Source organism: Orcinus orca, chromosome 10, assembly GCF_937001465.1.
Source record: "Orcinus orca chromosome 10, mOrcOrc1.1, whole genome shotgun sequence".
In the NCBI taxonomy this organism is placed as follows: Eukaryota; Metazoa; Chordata; class Mammalia; order Artiodactyla; family Delphinidae; genus Orcinus; species Orcinus orca.
In genome coordinates this window covers 51393287-51412961 of record NC_064568.1, presented here as the reverse complement: position 1 = coordinate 51412961, position 19675 = coordinate 51393287, and positions in this window count along the sequence as shown.

Below are 19675 nucleotides of genomic sequence, written 5' to 3'. Positions count from 1 at the left end.
AACAGCAGGAAGGGTTACCACTGTGAGGCCTGAAGGTATGAGGGGAGTTGGAGGTGTTATCAAAATCCAGCCGGAGCATGGTCATGAAAGGGGCTGCCTGAAAGGAGAGGTTAACCACAGGTAGAGGAACACAGTTGCTGCCAGTGGTATGGTAGGGAGGGAGTGAGGAAGAAATACCCCAGTCTCTCTCTCCTTCTGCCCTTTAGATTCCTCCTGATGCCTCCTGGTGGCTGAACCATTTGACAGCTGGACGGCAAAGGAGCACAGGTGCCACAGTCCTCAGAGGTCATTCTCCCAGGGCGCAGAGTCAGGCAGGGGAGGGTAGAGAGTGGATCTGGAGAGGCAGTTGGAAAACAACCAGCACAGTCCATTTATTCTCTTCTTTCATTTGGATGAACATAATGTGGAACAAAACAGGGGAAGCACAAAGTTCTGTCAGTTTCTGTATGATCTGGGAATATGTCAATTCAAAGTCTCACTTGGAGCTAAAACAGTAATATTAACCACTATCACTGGTTATTTTCACTTAAGTGCTGTTTCACATAAAGAGAAACGGCGAAAAGTAAACCCTTATCATAAAATATAGAAACCACAATCCTTGCTCCCGTAACTGGCCAAGAGGTATTTTTTGATAATCATTGCAATATTTCCCTTCCACCCTCAGAGCACCTTGGCCGACATGACTTTTTTTAACGGGTGCGAGGGATCCAAACGTTCATTCCTTCTGAGGACCTATCTTTATTAGTTTGCCATGGTTTCTCATTGACTGTTGCTATTGGACAGATTCCTGGGATCTAGACATAGTCATCCATACGTGCATTTTGTAGAAGCAACCCACTTTCCCCTTGGAAATCAGGATCAGTCACCAGCCAGTAGAGTGACCTTCTCTTCTGTTGGAGAGCAATATTAGCTTCCAATTTACTGGCAGATGCCTGTGTGTTTACTGGTGGAAGTGTGTCTCCCTTGCCCACCCAAACCTTCCAATTCACCAATCTAAAGGTTGTAGGGATGGCATGCAAAACTTTGGTAGGTGGGTTATTATATGTAATAGAAGGAAGGTCATTCCCACTTCCACTCGTTGGTTCTTAGACGGTGTATTCTGTCTATAAGAGAAATGACACCATATATTGGCTGCTGGCTTAAGGCATATACTGTATCCTGGACGAGTGCCCTAACCTCTCAGGGTATTGGCTCAGCTAGTACCCTGTGACCTCACCTTTCTATCAAGCCATCTGCTTCTGGGTGATGGGGCATAGAGTAAAACTCATGGGCATGATGCCATTGCCATACTGCCTTTGCTGCAAAATCAGTTTCTTGGTTATAGATGATGTAATGTGCGATTCCATGGCCATAGATGAGGCATTCTATGAGTCCACGATATCATGCTGGTAGAAGCAAGGCAGGCAAAGAAGGCAAAATCATATCTAAAGTAAGGATCTATTCCAATGAGGACAAATAATTGTGACCCCTGTGAAAAAAAAGGGATCCCATATAAACAACTTCCCCCCACATAACAGGAAGGGCCAGCTAGGGAATGATGTCTTGGGGACTCATGGTGGCCTCTGCTGTTGGCACATTGGATGCTCAGCAGTGGTGGTAACCAGGTCAACTCTGAGGAAGAAGAGAAGTTTGTGTTATTGCATTCCTGCATGGCCTCCATCTCTGCCACCATGACCCCTACGTACATGGTTCCATTACACAAGTGCAGATGTGGCTGGAGACAGAGGTACCTGACAGCCAGAGAATGGGTCCAGTCCTCCAAGGTGCCACCTGATTATTAGGGGTAACTTCTTCATTGAATTCCTCTTGTGGGGGGGTGGCGTAGGCTACATACACATTGCCAGGCTGCTCATTCCAAGATGTCCAGACTGACTTTTTTTTTGGCTGCGGGGTGGCATGTGGGATCTTAGTTCCCCGACCAGGGATTGAACCTGCGCCCCCTGCAGTGGAAGCGTGGAGTCTTAACCACTGGACCTCCAGGGAAGTCCCCCCATACTGACATCTTATTCTCAGTTTTTCAGTGTTGAAATAGCTGTCTCTGACCAGCTATTTTAGGCATTATCCATAAATTAGTACAGATCCATGAATAAGGCCATCTCTCCTTTCATGTAAACCAAAGTTCCACACATTGGGAAGATTTTCTTTTGCTCCTGGTTTTTTCATTGTGGTAAAATATACATAACATAAAACTTACCACTTTAACCATGTGTAAGTGTATGGTTCTGTGGCATTAAGTACATTCACATTGTTGTGCAACCTTCACTCCTGTCCGTCTCCAGAACTTTTTCATCATCCCCAACGGAAACTTTGCCCCCATTAAACACTAACTCCCATTCCTCCGTTCCCTCCCTCCAGCTCCTGGTAACTTCTGTTCAACCTTCTGTCTCTATGAATTTGACTATTCTAGGTACCTCATATAAGTGGAATCATACAGTGTTCCTCCTTTTATGTCACGACAGTTTTTTAGTTCTATACCAGAGTGGAGATGGCTAGTGCCACGCCATGGACACTCAAGTACAGAGCAGGCCCAAGTTTTTCCCTCCTGTGTTAAGTAAAACTCCCCATGAGTCCATAGATGTGGGTTGAGGTACAGGTAGCAAAGCAGTAGAAGCAAGTGCCCTGGAATCTGAGCCACCTGCTCATGTAATTTACTTGTTCCTTTCAGGCCTGCTCTTGTATACTCCATTTCCATTTGACAGTGGAATTCCGCTCTGTAGTTCAAAATGCCCCATTCAGGTAAGGTCTCATACTCACATGGTCAAACAGTCAGTCTCTGCCAGGGCCCAATTGCGAGGTAGGAACTGCTTATCAAATGGAGAATAGATGATTATACTCTAAAACTCTAGGGGTCTATGTCACCATTCTACTATGTGGTTTGCCCATGCTTCATAAGGCATCCCTACCTACATTTAAAGTATTGTGTCTTTTATGGCATGAGGCCAAAGTGGCAACACAGTTTGCTCTGCAGCCTGGATACTGCAGAGTTCCCTATTGCTATGGACTGCTTTCAAAACTGTAAGCCTTATGAGTTTCCACATAGTAAATGGTCCCTAAACCATTGTATCTTCTTTTTGCAAAATTTATTTTACTGAAGTATAGTTGATTTACAATGTTGTGTTAGTTTCTGGTGTATAGCAAAGGGATTCAGTTATACGTATATATATATATATTCTTTTTAATATTCTTTTCCATTATGATTTATCACAGGATATTGAATATAGTTCCTGGTGCTATGCAGTAGGACCTTGTTGTTTATCCATTCTATATATAATAGTTTCCATCAGCTAATCCCAGCCTCCCACTCCATCCCTCCCCCAACCCCCCACCCCAGCAGCCACAAGTCTTTTCTCTATGTCTGTGAGTCTGTTTCATAGATAAGTTTGTTAGTGTCATATTTTAGATTCCACCTGTAAGTGATATCATATGATATTTGTCTTTCTCTTTCTGACTTATTCACTTAGTATGATAATCTCTAGGCCATCCATGTTGCTGCAAATGGCATTATTTCATTCTTTTTTATGGCTGAGTAGTATTCCATTGTGTATATATACCACATGTTCCTTTTTTTTTTGGGCCACGCTGCACAGCATGTGAAACTTTCCCCATCAGGGGTCAAGCTCTTGCCCCCTGTAGTGAAAGCACAGGGTCTTAACCACTGGGCCACCAGGGAAGTCCGTACCATATCTTCTTTATCCATTCATCTGTCGATGGACATTTAGGTTGTTTCCATGTCTTAACTATTGTGTATAGTGCTGCTATGAACATAGGGATGCATGTATCTTTTTTGAATTATAGTTTTCTCTGAGTGTATGCCCAGGAGTGGGATTGCTGGATCATATGGCAACTCTATTTTTAGTTTTATGTGGAACCTCCATACTGTTCTCCATAGTGGCTGTACCAACTTACGTTCCCACCAACAGTGTAGGAGGGTTCCTTTTTCTCCACACCCTCTCTAGCATTTGTCATTTGTAGACTTTTTTAATGATGGCCATTCTGACTGATGCGAGGTGGTACCTCATTTCTCTAATGATTAGTGATGTTGAGCATCTTTTCATATGCCTGTTGGCCATCTGTATATCTTCTTTGGAGAAATATCTATTTAAATCTTCTGCCCATTTTTCGATTGGGTTTTTTGTTGATGAGCTGTTTGTTTATTTTGGAAATTAAGTCCTTGTTGCATCATTTGCAAATATTTTCTCCCAGGTGGTAGGTTGTCTTTTTGTTTTGTTTATGGTTTCCTTTGCTGTACAACTGTTGTATCTTCTTATCCATGGTGGTAGTACGTGGCTATCAGTTTCTCTCTAGATAAAGTCCTGACATAAAACAGTGAAAATGTGCTACTATTCTTGCTGGCTGAAGGAATTAAAAATGAACCATTTACTGGGTTAATAACATAACAGGTGCCAAAGCCTGTATTTATGTATTCTAGTAATGACAATATACCTGGAAGAGCAGTTGCAACTGGCATCACCACCTGATTAATTTGAAGATAAGCTACTAATATTTTCCAATAATTCCATAATATTTTCCAGCTTTTGCTCTGGCAAACAGGAAAGAAACATTGAATGACCAAAAATCCTGTTTTATACTTCCTGTTTACACCTGTTGTCCCAGGGTCCCATCCATTTTCATACCTGACTCAGATTTTTCATTTTCTAAAGAAGTGTTTTTAACACTAGAATTAACATAAGCCAGAATGGTGGTCCTCAATTTTGCACTCCTAGCTTCTGCATGTTTTCATTTAGTAGTGGGTGAGATGCATGTGCAATTCTCGCTTGAAAACATGATTAAACATGAACGATAAGCAGTGACCCATCTCATTTTCCCTGATCGTTTTCTGATGCCACGTAACCAACTTCTCCCTTTGAAGGACAGTATGCAGAATGATCAGTGACATAAATCAAGTGTGCTCAGACACAAGGAGCTAGGGACAGCTCACTCCTTATGGTCTCTGGTCTTGGTGGGAAAAGTATTCAAAGCCTTGCCAACCACTCAATTTACTAGGCAGTTTTTCAGTGGCCTGTAAGATCCATGAGGCCAACAGTCAGCAGGTCAGGGAGAAAAGTGAGCACTTAGTAGGTAGTTTGAGTGCTTTTGCTACATTATATGTCTGGGTATGAGAAAGAAACTATAAGTAACCTCTCGAACACCTTGTGACTATACAGTGTAGGTCACTGTGTTGTGATTATATTTATGGGTTCTTTCCTTTTCCTGGAGAATAAGTTTCCAGAGGGCAGGGGCAGTGTCTCACCATCTCTTTATCCCAGCGTCTACCACAGCCCCTATCCCAGTGCCTGGCACATAATAAGTCCTCAATGAATGTCTGATAAATGAATGAGTGCATACTTTCCATGGTATTGTGGGCACTCTGTTTCCCTCAGCCCACGTACTTGAATGCTTACTCATCTTTCTTGACTCAATACTAGCATCATCTCCCTCTGAGAAGTCTTTTTTGTGACTAGTCCAGTCTCTCCACTGACGATTCTCTCCTTTGTGCTCCCCATGTACCCTGAAGAGTTGCCTCAGTAATCATGGCTCTTTAATGGAACAGTTGTTCTACAGATCTGTCTCTCCCACTTGTCTGAATGTCCTTGAGGACAAAGACCTTGTATTTTCTGTGTTTTTATCTCTGGTGCCTTGAGAAGTGCCTGGTTCATGGTAGGTTCCCAACCTCTGTTTGATGAGTTCAGCATACACCAGACCTGTGGGGTTAGCTCATCCAAGGACCCCAAGTAGAGAGCGTGTCAAGGGCCATGGAGATGGTCTCAGTAAAATAAGGAACTTGCCAAGGGATTGCATGGTTCTCTTCTTAACATCTTTTCAGGGCAACCATGTCCATTTATGTTCTATCTTTGGTAGCTGGTACAGTGCCTAGCATATAGGGGGCATTTAATTAAGCTTCGATGAGCAGAAGGATGAATAAGTGAGCCTCAAAAGCAATATATGCCAGCTAATGTAGGTTTAACACTGATGGATCCAAAGCAGTCTCACAAATCATCTGCCTCCAGTCCGAAGCCACATAACTGAAAAGTCACTGCATAGTGTAGCATTTACACACAGGCTGCCTTCAGGGCTACGGAGGTTGTGGGCTGGGTCCTGAGTAAACACAGCCTACACTGAAAAGCCACTGTGGGCTCTGGGAGTTCTTTCAAGTTCCTCTGGGTTCTGAACTTGATTTGCAGCTGGAGCCAAGTCTCTACCAAGTACCCCCCTCTTTTCGGCAATTGAATTATTAACTAAAAGAAAACCATCCAGTGTAGCAGTTAGCAGTGGGCTGCCAGTGGTAGAGAAATTTTATTTTGTTTACTCAGAGTGTTTGCACCTAATCTATTGAAGAGTAGGAATGAGCCCTCAGAAAGCAATTCAGAAGACCTGGTTCTGAAGGAAGACAGGCTTTGGACTTGGTTGGGAGGCAGTTCAGGGCAGCCAAGGAGTGGCGCTGCAGTGCTACCCCTCAGGACAAGACTGATTTCCAGGTGGGTGTTATCCACAGCTTCCTTCTGTGCTGGCTTTTCAGGGACCCTGGGAGGGCCCCAGGGCTCCAGTCTCTCAGATATCTCCTGCAATCCCTGATTTGAATTCTGCATCATTCACTGAAGTCTTTGGTCCTTGTTGAGATGCAAATGCACAGAGAGGGACAACTCTGGAAAGGAGTCTGAGTTTAAGTCTGACTTTTGCAACTAATAACCCTATGAATACATCACTTTACATCTCTGGGCCTCGGTTTCTTTACCTATAAAATACAGATGAAAGTGCTACCTAACATACCGGGTTTTTGAGATTGGAATTACTTTGTTTTCTTTTTGTTTTTGTTTTTTTTTTGGCCACACCTTGCAGCTTTTGGGATAAGTGTACTGCAGTCTTCTATCATGTCTAACCTTAAGATCCTCACTTCTTTAAACCTCACAGAGTAACCACTGAACTCTGTCCTTTGCTTTGGGAAAGCAGGGCAAACTGACCATCTCTGCTGAATTCCCTGTGGAACTCTCAGCCCTTAAACATGATGACTGCTATTCCAGGGACTGTTCATCCTAGATCTTGCTCAGGTAGCCCATGTATTAATAGTAGGCAGTCCTGTTGTGCCCATTGGTATACTTGTACTTGTCAGGCAATGTACCCAAAACTTCATTTCCAGAAGAATGGTCATCATGTACATGAGACATGGTGAGAAGGCACAAAAACCCAACGCAATGATGTGACATGTTAAATATCCCTCATCTTAGCCCATATGTTGATTTTGCTTTTTACTGAAGTATAACAAAGACACAGACGTTTAAAAATTTACTTTGAGGAGTAGTGTGATAGAAGGGCCCGAGATGCTTGGCTTCTTCTCTTAGTCTGTCATCAGCCTATTGGACTAATCATTCCTTTGCCCTCCATTTCTCATTCAGTAAAGCCCAGCAATGAAGAGATGGCTTCTAAGGAGACTTCCATTATTCTCTTTGGCTCCAGTGGCCCCTTTCCTCATGCATGGCTGTTTTCTGTGTTTAGAATGCCTTCTGTTGACCAAACTGGAGTCTCTACCTCACACTCCAAATTTGCCAGAGCATGGGACCAAATGTGGGCCCTGCTGGAAAGAGGGTTGGATGGGGTTGTCTTGGTCCTGCCACATGAGGCTCTCTGGAAAGGGCAAGAGACACCAGCAGGAAGAGGAAAGAGGTTTATGTAAGCTGCCCAAGGGCTGTGAAAAGAGCTATATAGGGTCCCCAAATAGAAATGCATCCACAAGGGACACGGGAGCTCAAACAGGTGGAGGGGAGAAGACTTAATGCCAAGCAAATTTGTGCATTTTGATTGCTAAGTGTCTAGTGCCAATTTCTGAAACAAAACTGTGTTTGCAAATTTAAGTGGTAGTGGGACCATTACCTTGAAGTGGGAAGAAAATCCATGGACCTACTAGGAGTTTGGGGAAAGGGATGATTATCCCCATGAAATAATGTTCAAAGGAACAGTGGAAGGTAAAAACAAACTTGTGCTTTGATCGCAATCCATGTATCACCTTTGTTCAACATGCCGACTCATATGCTTTAAATATATTTTTTTTATTCATCTGGAGCCTCAGTTTACTGTCTGAAGATATATATCAAGCTGTGTGCAAATATTTTCCCTTTTTAATATTATGTACTGGAAGCTAAAACCACTCACTGCAGAGTTAGCAAATCAACAGCAATTAGGTTAAGTCATCTACAAATAACAGTAGGAATGTACACAGGACAACTTTCCAGGCACTTAACTAGAATTGACTTGGACCCAGATAGGTAGTGGGGAAAAGGGGAGAGTTATATTAAGTCTTTCTCCTCCATTCCCTACAGTGGGTATCCGGGTGGTGAACAGAAAAACAAGTGGGTTCTGCCACTTGGTAGTACTGTGAACGTGGGCAAATTGCTTAGCTCTCATTCATTCAACAGACAAGTGATGGGGAAACAAGAAGTTGAGAAGCAGTCTCAAGGAAAATTCAAGTTGGAGGAGGTTGACAGCTGAAATCTAGGGATGATGCTGGGTTGTGATCAAGAGAGGGCAGCCAGAGCACATGGGAGATACTATATAGCCATATAGCCACTAAGGGACCCACCAGACATTGAATTAATGCCAGAAGGGCATCCCTGCTCTGGGAAGACTTGCAGTATCTGCATCTTGTGTTGCTAGGCATGCCATCTGCTGTCTTAGTGCCTGTTTACTTTTTATGTCATCCATAAAAAAGGTGGTCAAGCTTGCTTTAATTTATTTTTAAAAAGTAGGAATAGCCTTGGGAGAATAATTAGAATCCCACTGTTATTTGTCAGCATATTTTCCTGTCTACTGACTTTTAAGAGGGCCCTGCCAAATAGTCTGTGTAAGAGTAAATGAACAAATAAAAGGATTGCTCTGTAGCTATTTGGACTTGGTTTTTAAGGAACTTTATCTTCCTTCAGATGAAAAAATAAATTCTTAACTTCAGCTTCTCCAGATTCAACAAAAATGCACAATGTGTGCCTGCAGAAGCAAAAAGGGGAAAAAGATGGAAAGAATGACTCAGTATTCAGGGGAAAAGGTTCTGTTATGTGAATAGAGGGCATTGTATGGATTGATTAGGTGGTGATATTGACCAAATTATTAGGGAAAAAAATGGAGTAGTAGTAGGATCTTTTGAAATACTGCAGAGGAAAAGCTACGTATCAACACAGTATGTTAAAACTAATCCCTAAATGCCAAAGAAGTTGTCTAGCAAAATGATACGCGCTTATCCAGAGGTCTTCTGTTCTTACTCCAAAATGTCCTTTTCATCAGTATAACTCTGATAATTCTTGAAATTTAAGATTACACGAGTCAAAACAAGTTCATTCACTTATGAAAAATCAAAACATTATATAAAAGCCAAAGTATCCTTTGACTGCCAACTCTGTGAAAGACAAACCCTCACCCTAACCAGAGATATCCACTGTTATGAGTTCAGTGGATACTATTCAGAAAAGAATGAGGCAGATCTATATGTTCTATTAATATAGAAGTCTCAACGTACTGTTGAGAAAACAAAGTTACTGAGTATACATTATACTGTTCTTGTAAAAAATAAAATACACTCGAGACAATACTATATTGTATCTATATATCTACAACATATCTATGTAGTTCTCTGTTATGAGTTCAGTGGATACTATTCAGAAAAGAATGAGGCAGATCTATATGTTCTATTAATATAGAAGTCTCAACGTACTGTTGAGAAAACAAAGTTACTGAGTATACATTATACTGTTCTTGTAAAAAATAAAATACACTCGAGACAATACTATATTGTATCTATATATCTACAACATATCTATGTAGTTCTCTCTATTTATGTCTATACTATCTATATCTATATCTAAATCTAAATCTAAATCTCTACATCTAGTGAGTAGAAAAGGTTTAAAGGAATTTTCTCTTCTAGTCATGGTGAAATAGATTAGTTTCTTCTTGAGGATAAGGGACATTTAAAAACCTGTGCAAAATTTGATAACATGTACTTAAAGGCATTAAGCACCCAATAAGATAGTGAATAATTGTTAGACTCTGATCTGTGGAAGGGCAGGTGCTCAGAGATATCATAGAGATTAAGACCTTTTTCCCCCTGGGGAATTATTTACTCATTTTAGAGGGGGCTGCTGAGAGGATGAGAAACTGAATTGTTGTTTTCATAGCCTTGTCAGGCTAAGGAAACTGGAAAATGACACACTGCAACCATGAAGGGGTGTTTCTTTGCTTTGTGTTGGGACCTCAATGCTTCACATTAGTGATAAGGTTATACAAAAAAAAAGGCTGGTTCTTGCAGAAATTGCAACTCAGCTTTGAATAATCTCAGTCATGAATTTGGTTTAAAGTGAACTCATGTTACTTGGGCATGCATGTGCCTACCAGAAATAAATATATGTTCTCTGGAGGAAGAATACTTCATTCTGGGGAACAAATTAGTCTACAAACAATTTTGCAAGTAGATATCTGATCTACAATTAAAACAGGCACATGAGAGACAAAAAGGAAAAAAAAAACAAAACCAGCAGAAACAACAGATGATGAGAAGAGACCCCCAGAGAAACCAGATATTGGAGCTATCAGATTCAGACTTTAAAAAACCTATTCATTGTATTCAGGGAGATAAAAGACAAGTCTGAGAAATATGGCAGAGTACTAGAAACTATAAAAATGTAAAGTCTCCAACTAAAAATTATAATTGAAAAAAAAATAATGAATATTTTCAACAGAAGAGTAAACATTGCTGAACAAAGATTTAGTGAACTGGAAGATATGTTGGAAGAAAATATCTAGAATGAAGCATAAAGAGACAAAAGGAAGAAAATATAAGATAAAAAAGAAAATAATAGATACAGAGAATTCTGTGTGAAGATCAATCATATGATACCTTAAGTGAGAGAAGGAAAAGAGAGGAAGAATGGGGCAGAAAAATATTTTAAGAGATTATGGGGAACTTGCCTGGTGATGCAGTGGTTAAGACTCCGAGCTCCCAATACAGGGGGCCCAGGTTCGATCCCTGGCCAGGGAACTAGATCCCACATGCATGCCACAACTAAGAGTGTGCATGCCACAACTAAGGAGCACTCATGCTGCAACTAAGAAGCCTGTGAGCTGCAACTAAGGAGCTTGCCTGCTGCAACTAAGACCCAGCACAACCAAATAAAAAAAAAAAAAAGAGAGATTATGGCTGAGAGTTTTTCTCAGTTGATAAGATATCAAGGGGAGTTCCCTGGCAGTCCAGTGGTTAAGACTCTGCACTTCCACTGCAGAGGACATGGGTTCAAACCCTGGTCAGGGAACTAAGGTCCCACATGCTGTGTGGCATGGCCAAGAAATAAAAAAAAAAAAGATATCAAGCCACAGATCCTAGAGGACAAACAAAGCCATGCAGGATAAACACAAAGAAAGCTATAACCTAACCCTAACTCCTAATGTGATGGTGTTAGTGGGATTAGTGCCCTTATAAAAGGGACCTCAGAGAGCTTTCTCACCCTCTACCCACCATGTGAGGATACAGTGAGAAGACAGAAGTCTGCAGCCTGGAAGACAGCCCTCACTAGAACATGACTGTGCTGGCACCCTGATCTCAGATTTCTAGCCTCCACAACTAGAATAAGTAGAAATAAATTGTGAGAAATAAATTTTTGTTGTTTATAAGCCAGTCAGTCTATAGTACTTTGTTGTAGCGCACCCAAACTGATGAAGAAGACAGAGGGGAGGAGGAACTATCAGCTAAAATTAGACTTTGAGGACTACTTTCTTTTCTGTCTTCTTCTTATTATTTTGCCTGCACTGAGTGTTGCCAGGGAAGTCCAAAGACTTTGAGGACTTCTGATGCTGACCAAGATGGAGTATGCCTCCTACAGTCTACCTGTGTTTTATTGCAGTAAAATACTGTGGACAGGGACTTCCCCAGTGGTCCAGTGGTAAAGAATCTGGCTTCCAATGCAAGGGATGCGGGTTCGATCCCTGGTCAGGGAACCCACATGCTGCGGGGCAACTAAGCCCATGCGCCTCAACACCAGAGCCCGGGTGTGGCAAAAACTACAGAGCCCATGTGCTCTGGAACCCACACGCCGCAACTACAGAGCCCACGCGCTCTGGAGCCCATGCGCCACAACGAGAGAGAGAAAACCCCCATGCCATAGCTAGAGAGAAGCCCTCGCACTGTAGCAAAGATCCTGTGTGCTGCAACTAAGACCCAACGCAGCCAAATAAATAAATAAATAAGAACTAAAAAAAAATACTGTGGACAGAATAGAAAAAGCAAGTATCAGAGAACTCTGGGAAAGCACTGGACAAAATTCAATACACATTTAGTAAAACAAGACAAAACAAAAACCCCCAAAACCTCCCAGCAAATTAGGAATAGAAGGAAAGTTCATTAACTAAATAAAGCTATAAAATCTCTACAGCTAACATCATGCTTAATGATGAGATATTGAATACTTTTCCCTATAACTCAGAAATCCCAGTCCTGATTATCTGTCCAAGTGAGTTGAAAACTAATGTTCACACAAAAATCTGTATGTGAATGCTTTTAGCAGCTTTATTCGGAATTGTCAAAGACTGGAAATAACCCAGATGTCCTCCAACAGGTGAATGGATAAACAAAACTGGGGTATGTCCACACAATGGAATACTACTCAGCAGTAAAAGGAATGGATTATTGATTCACATAATGACGTGGATGAATCTTAAATGCACTCTGCTAAGTGAAAAATCCAAAAGGCTATATACTGTATGATTCCATTTATATGACATTCTTAAAACGGCAAGACTATAGGGATGGAAAATAGATCAGTAGTTGCTAGGGGGTGGATGTGGGAGAAGAGGTTGACTATAAAGGGGTATAACGAGGGAATTTGGGGGATGATGGAACTGTTTTATATGGTTCTGTGGTAGATATACAATTTTATGTATTTGCCAAAAGCCATAGAACTAGAAATCAAAGAGGAGAAAATTTTACTGTGGGCAATTATTTTAAGTCAACCACCAACATGGAATTCAGAGTATGACAAATGAATCTAATTCTGTATAACATAATTATTATATTCGACATAACCACACTGAATTGGGTGGGTAAAAAAAGTTGCTTACCTGCGTAACTTTGGAAAACAGTGTTTTGAATGAATACTGAAATACTCAAAGACAAAAAGAACTGTAGGAAAAACTATACTCTAGTTGGTAAATTTGTTTCTTACAGGGATGTGTATTCATAATCCTGAAACTATTTTACATGTATACTAGAGTTAAAAAAATAAGTACATGTCTTGTAGATAATGATAACCAAGTTTCTCACTGCTGGAGAAAGTATTTACTGTATGCCAAGGAAGAATGTCTGTGGTGCTAGACTGAAATCCAAAGCATCAGTATAAACTCACGGTTTCTTTTTATACATATACAGAGAGGTAACACAGAGTACATGGGTTAGCACACACACAGACATACCTCATTTTCACTTCGCTTTATTGTGAAGGTGTTCACAAATACTGCATTTTTTACCAATTGAAGTTTTGTGGCAACCCTGCATTGAGCTAGTTGCTCACTTCATGTTTCTGTGTTACATTTTGGTAATTCTCGAAATATCTCAAACCCTCCAACAAAAAGATTATGACTCACTGAAGGCTCAACTTATGGTTAGCATTTGTTAATGACAAAGTACTTTTAAACTAAGGCATGTACATTGTTTCTTTAGACATACTGCTATTGCACACTTAGACTACAGTATAGCATAAAAATAACTTTTATATACATTGGGAAACCAAAAAATTCATGTGACTCTATTTCAATATTCACTTCATTTGTTACACTTGATTAACCAATGTATTATTATTAACTAAAGTCCATAGCTTACATTAGGGTTCACTCTTTGTGTTGTATAGTTCTATGGGTTTGACAAATGTATGTCATGTATCCACCATTACAGTATCATACAGAATAGTTACTGTTTTAATAATTCCCTGTGCTCCCCCCTCTCTCTCCCTTCACCTCTTGAGTCCCTGGCAACCACTGATCTTTTTACTGTCTCTACCTTTTGCAAAATGTTGTATACCTGGAGTAATATAGCATGTAACTTTTTCAGATTGGCTTCTTTTACTTAGAATAGATATTTAAGGCTTCTCCATGTCTTTTCATGATTTTTAACTCATTTATTTTTATGCTAACAATATTCCATTGAATGGATGTACCACAGCTTATCTGTTGACCTACTGAAGTACATCTTGTTTGCTTCCAAATTTGGGCAATTATGAATAAAGCTGCTATAAACTTTGTATGCAGGTTTTTCTGTGGACATAAGTTCTTGACTCATTTGAGTAAATACCAAGGAGCACAAAATGCTGGGTCATATGGTAAGAGTGTGTTTAGTTTTATAAAAAACTACTAACCTGTCTTCCAAAGTGGCTTTACTATTTTGCATTCCCACCAGCAAAAAAATAACAGTTCCTCTTGCTTTACAAATTCACCAGTGTTTGGTACTGTCAGTGTTTCGGATTTTAGCCATTCTAATAGGTATGTAATGTTATTTCACTGTTATTTTTAAAAATTAATTAATTAATTATATTTATTTTTGGCTGTGTTAGGTCTTCATTGCTGCATATGGGCTTTCTCTAGTTGTGACGAGTGGGGGCTGCTCTTCCTTGCGATGCACGGGCTTCTCATTGCGATGGCTTCTCTTGTTGCAGAGCTCTAGGCGCGCAGGCTTCAGTGGTTGCGGCACACGGGCTCAGTATTTGTGGCTCGTGGGCTCTAGAGTGCAGGCTCAGTAGTTGTGGCACACGGGCTTAGCTGCTCCGTGGCATGTGGGATCTTCCCAGACCAGGGATCAAAGCCGTGTCCCCTGCATTGGCAGGTGGACTCTTCACCACTGTGCCACCAGGGAAGTCCCTATTTCATTGTTATTTTAATTTGCAATTCCTGTATGATATATGATGTTGAGCAGCTCTTCTTTCTTTTTTTAAAAAATAACTTGAGCATTTTATTATCTAATTCCGGAGATGTTTGCCATACTTTAACTTGGTCTATAGAAGCAAATGAGGCACAGAAAACTTGAGTAGCTTATGTTTAAAATTTCATCATGATAGAAGGGTAGTAGCCCCTATATCCAAGTATGTATTCATAATTCCATTTCTAGATTTCTGAAATACCAAAAGCTCTGAAAACCAAATGTTGTTTTTCTTTACTTTTGTTTTTTAAATGTTTAGCATGAAAACTAAGTTGGCAGCAAAACTTGACCCAGACAGACAGGGTAATTTTACTCCTCATTTATCACACTTACTGTGACCATTCATATATTTCACTGCAGAAATATTAATTTGTTTAATTACAGGGGGCTGCCGCAGACCCCACTCAGAATGTATATATACATACAGTATACTTTCAACAAACAAAAAAATAAACATAGACACACTTTCTGAATTCCAAAAAGTATTAGTTTAGTTATAGTTAACAAACTTCACATATGAAAATTCATATCTAAAAAAATATAAATTAAGAGGTGATTTAAGGAACCTCCATACAGTTCTCCATAGTGTCTGTACCAGTTTACATTCCCACCAAAAGTGTAGGGGGATGTCCTTTTCTCCACACCCTCTCAAGCATTTATTGTTTGTATGTAGATTTTTTGATGATGGCCATTCTGACCAGTGTGAGGTGATACCTCATCGTAGTTTTGATTTGCATTTCTCTAATAGTTAGTGATGTTGAGCTTCTTTTCATGGGCTTTTTAACCATCTGTATGTCTTTGGAGAAATGTGTATTTAGATTCTCACCCATTTTTTGATTGGGTTGTTTGTTTTGATATTGAGCTGAATGAGTTGATGTATATTTTGGAGATTAATCCCTTGTCGGTTGCTCTGTTTGCAAATATTTTCTCCCATTCTAAGAGTTGTCTTTTCGTTTTGTTTATGGTCTCCTTTGCTATGCAAAAGCTTTTAAGTTTAATTAGGTCCCATTTGTTTATTTTTGTTTTAATTTTCATTACTCTAGGAAGTGGATCAAAAAAGATCTTGCTGAGATTTACATCAGAGAGTGTTCAGCCTATGTTTTCCTCTAAGAGTTTTATAGTATCTGGCCTTACATTTAGGTCTTTAATCCATTTTGAGTTTATTTTTACGTATGGTATTAGGGAGCATTCTAATTTCATTCTTTTACATGTAGCTGTCCAGTTTTCCCAGAACCACTTATTGAAGAGACTGTCTTTTCTCCATTGTATATTCTTGCCTCCTTTGTCATAGATTAGGTGACCATAGGTGCGTGGGTTTATCTCTGGGCTTTCTATCTTGTTCCATTGATCTATATTTCTGTTTTTGTGCCAGTACCATACTGTCTTGATTACTGTAGCTTTGTAGTATAGTCTTAAGTCCAGGAGCCTGATTTCTCCAGCTCCGTTTTTCTTTCTCAAGATTGCTTTGGCTATTCAGGGTCTTTTGTGTTTCCATACAAATTGTGAAGTTTTTTGTTCTAATTCTGTGAAAAATGCCATTGGTAATTTGATAGGGATTGCATTGAATCTGTATATTGCTTTGGGTAGTATAGTCATTTTCACAATATTGGTTCTTCCAATCTAAGAACATCTTATATCTCTCTATCTGTTTGTGTTATCTTTTATTTCTTTCATCGGAATCTTATAGTTTTCTGAGTACAGGTCTTTTGCCTCCTTAGGTAGGTATATTCCTAGGTATTTTATTCTTTTTGATGAGATGGTAAATGGGATTGTTTCCTTGATTTCTCTTTCTGATTTTTCATTGTTAGTGTATAGGAATGTAAGAGATTTCTGTGTATTAATTTTGTATCTTGCAACTTTACCAAATTCATTGATGAGCTCTAGTAGTCGTCTTGTAGGGTTAGCATATGATCCAGCAATCCCACTCCTGGGCATATATCTAGAGAAAGCCATAATTCGAAAAGATATAATTATTTTATATAATACAAAAAGGCATATACACACCCCAATGTTCATTGCAGCACTGTTTACAATAGCCAGGACGTGGAAGCAACCTAAATGTCCATCAACAGAGGAATGGATAAAGGAGATGTGGTACAGATATACAAGGGACTATTACTCAGCTATAGAAAAGAATGAAATAATGCCATTTGCAGCAACCTGGATGGACCTAGAGATTGTCATACTGAGAGAAGTAAGTCAGACAGAGAAAGACAAATATCATATGATATCACTTATATGTGGAATTAAAAAAAAAAGGTACAGATGACCTTATCTACAAAACAGAAATAAAGATGTAGAAAATAAACTTATGGTTACCAGGGGGTAAAGGGAGGAGGAGGGATAAATTGGAAGATTGAGATTGACATATACACACTACTGTATATAAAATAGATAACTAATAAGGACCTACTGTATAGCACAGGGACTCTACTAAATACTCTGTAATGGGCTATATAGGAAAAGAATCTTAAAAAAGGGTGGATATATGTATATGTATAACAGATTCACTTTGCTGTACACCTGAAACTAATACAACATTGTAAATCAACTATACTCCAATAAAAATTAAAAAAAAAGAGGTGATTACTTACTGTTCAACATGTAAGCATTTATCTAATCCCTCTGTTTTCAGGAATCCCTACCTGTTTTATCTTACCTCCTACTCCTCCCCATCCTGTTTTACCTTCTCCAGGTAATAAATCTCCAGGCTTCTCTAAGGGGTGGGCAGCTACCTGACTGTGTGGAGTTTGTTCTTTTCTTTTTTATTGAAGTATAACTTACTTACCATATTATGTTCTCAGGTGTACAACATAGTGATTCGATATTTTTTGTATATTACAAAGCAATCACCATGATAAGTCTAGTTACTCTTACCATACAAAGTTATTACAATGTTACTATATTCCCCAAGCTGTACATTATATTCCTGTGATTTATTTATTTTACAGCTTGAAGTTTGTACCTCTTTTTTTTTTTTTTTTTGAAGTTTGTATCTCTTAATGTCCCTCACCTATTTCACTCATCCCCCCACACCACTCCCCTCTGGCAGTCACTAGTTTGTTCTCTGTATCTATGACTCTGCTTCTGTTTGGTTATGGTAATCTGTTTTATTAGATTCCTCATATAAGTGATATCATACAGTATTTGTCTTTTTCTGTCTGACTTATTGTTTCACTTAGCATAATACTCTGCAGGTCTATCCATGTTGTCCCAAATGGCAAGATTTCATTCTTTTTTTTTTAATAGCTGAGTAATATTCTATTCTCTCTATATACTACATGTTCTTTATCCGTTCATCTGTTGATGGACACTTAGATTGCTTCCATATCTTGGCTATTGTAAATAATGTTTCAGTGAACATAAGAGTGCATATATCTTTTCAAATTAGTGTTTTTGTTTCCTTCAGAAGAATACCCAGAAGTAGGATTGCTGGATCATATAGTAGTTCTATTTTTAATTTTTTGAGGAACCTCCATACTGTTTTCCACAGTGTCTGTACCAATTTACATTCCCATTAACAGTGCACAAGGGTTCCCTTTTCTCCACATCCTTGCCAGCACTTGTTATTTGTTGTCTTTTTGATAATAGCCATTCTGACAGGTGTGAGGTGATATCTCATTGTGGTTTTGCTTTATATTTTCCTGATGAGTAGTGATGTTGAGCATCTTTTCCTGTGCATGTTGGCTGTCTGTATATGTTATTTGGAAAAATGTCTATTCAGGTGCTCTGCCCGTTTTTTTTGTTTTGTTTTGTTTTGTCTTAATTCGGTTGTTTGTTTTGTTGATGTTGAGTCGTATAAGTTCTTTGCATATTTTGGATATTAACCCCTTATCAGATATATGTTTTGGAAACTCTTCTGCCATTCAATAGGTGGTCTTTTCATTTTGTTGATAGTCTCCTTTGCTGTGTGCTTTTCAGTTTAATGTAGTCCCATTTGTTTATTTTTGCCTTTGTTTCCTTTGCCTAGGGAGACATATCCAAAAAACCATTACTAAGACCAATGACTAAGAGCTTACAGCCCATGTTTTCCTCTAGGAGTTTTATGGTTTCAGGTCTTATATTTAAGTTCTTTTTAAAATTTTTTTAAAATTAATTAATTATCTTTGCCACACTGCGTGGCTTGTGTGATTTTAGTTTCCCAACCAGGGACTGAACCCGGGCCCTTGGCAGTGAGAGCATGGAGTCCTAACCACTGGACTGCTAGGGAATTCCCTTAAGTCTTTAATCCATTTTGAGTTTTTTTTTTTTTGTATGATGTGAGAGAGTAGTCCAGTTTGATTCTTTTGTATGTATCTGTCCAGTTTCCCCACCACCATTTATTGAAGAAGTTCTCATTTTCTCATTGTATATTCTTGACTCCTTTGTTGTAGGGCAAGTTATTAATTTCCCGTATAAGTGTGGGTTCATTTCTGGGCTCTCTGTTGTGTTCCATTGATCTATGTGTCTGTATTTGTTCTGGTACCATACTGTTTTGATCACTGTAGCTTTGTAGTGTAGTTTGAAATCAGGGAGCGTGATTCCTACAGCTTTGTTCTTCTTTCTCAAGATTGTTTTGGCTATTTGGAGTCCAGGGGGCCCCGGCTCTGTTGCCAGCCTGCTGGTGGGTGGGTTAGCCCCTGGAGATAATAGGGTCCCCAACCTTACTTGTTACATAAGTAAGCAAGTTTTGTGACCCATTCTGTGTCACTGAAATGTGCTGCCAGTGGTGACTGTTTTTCTAAAAGAAATCTCTGGAGC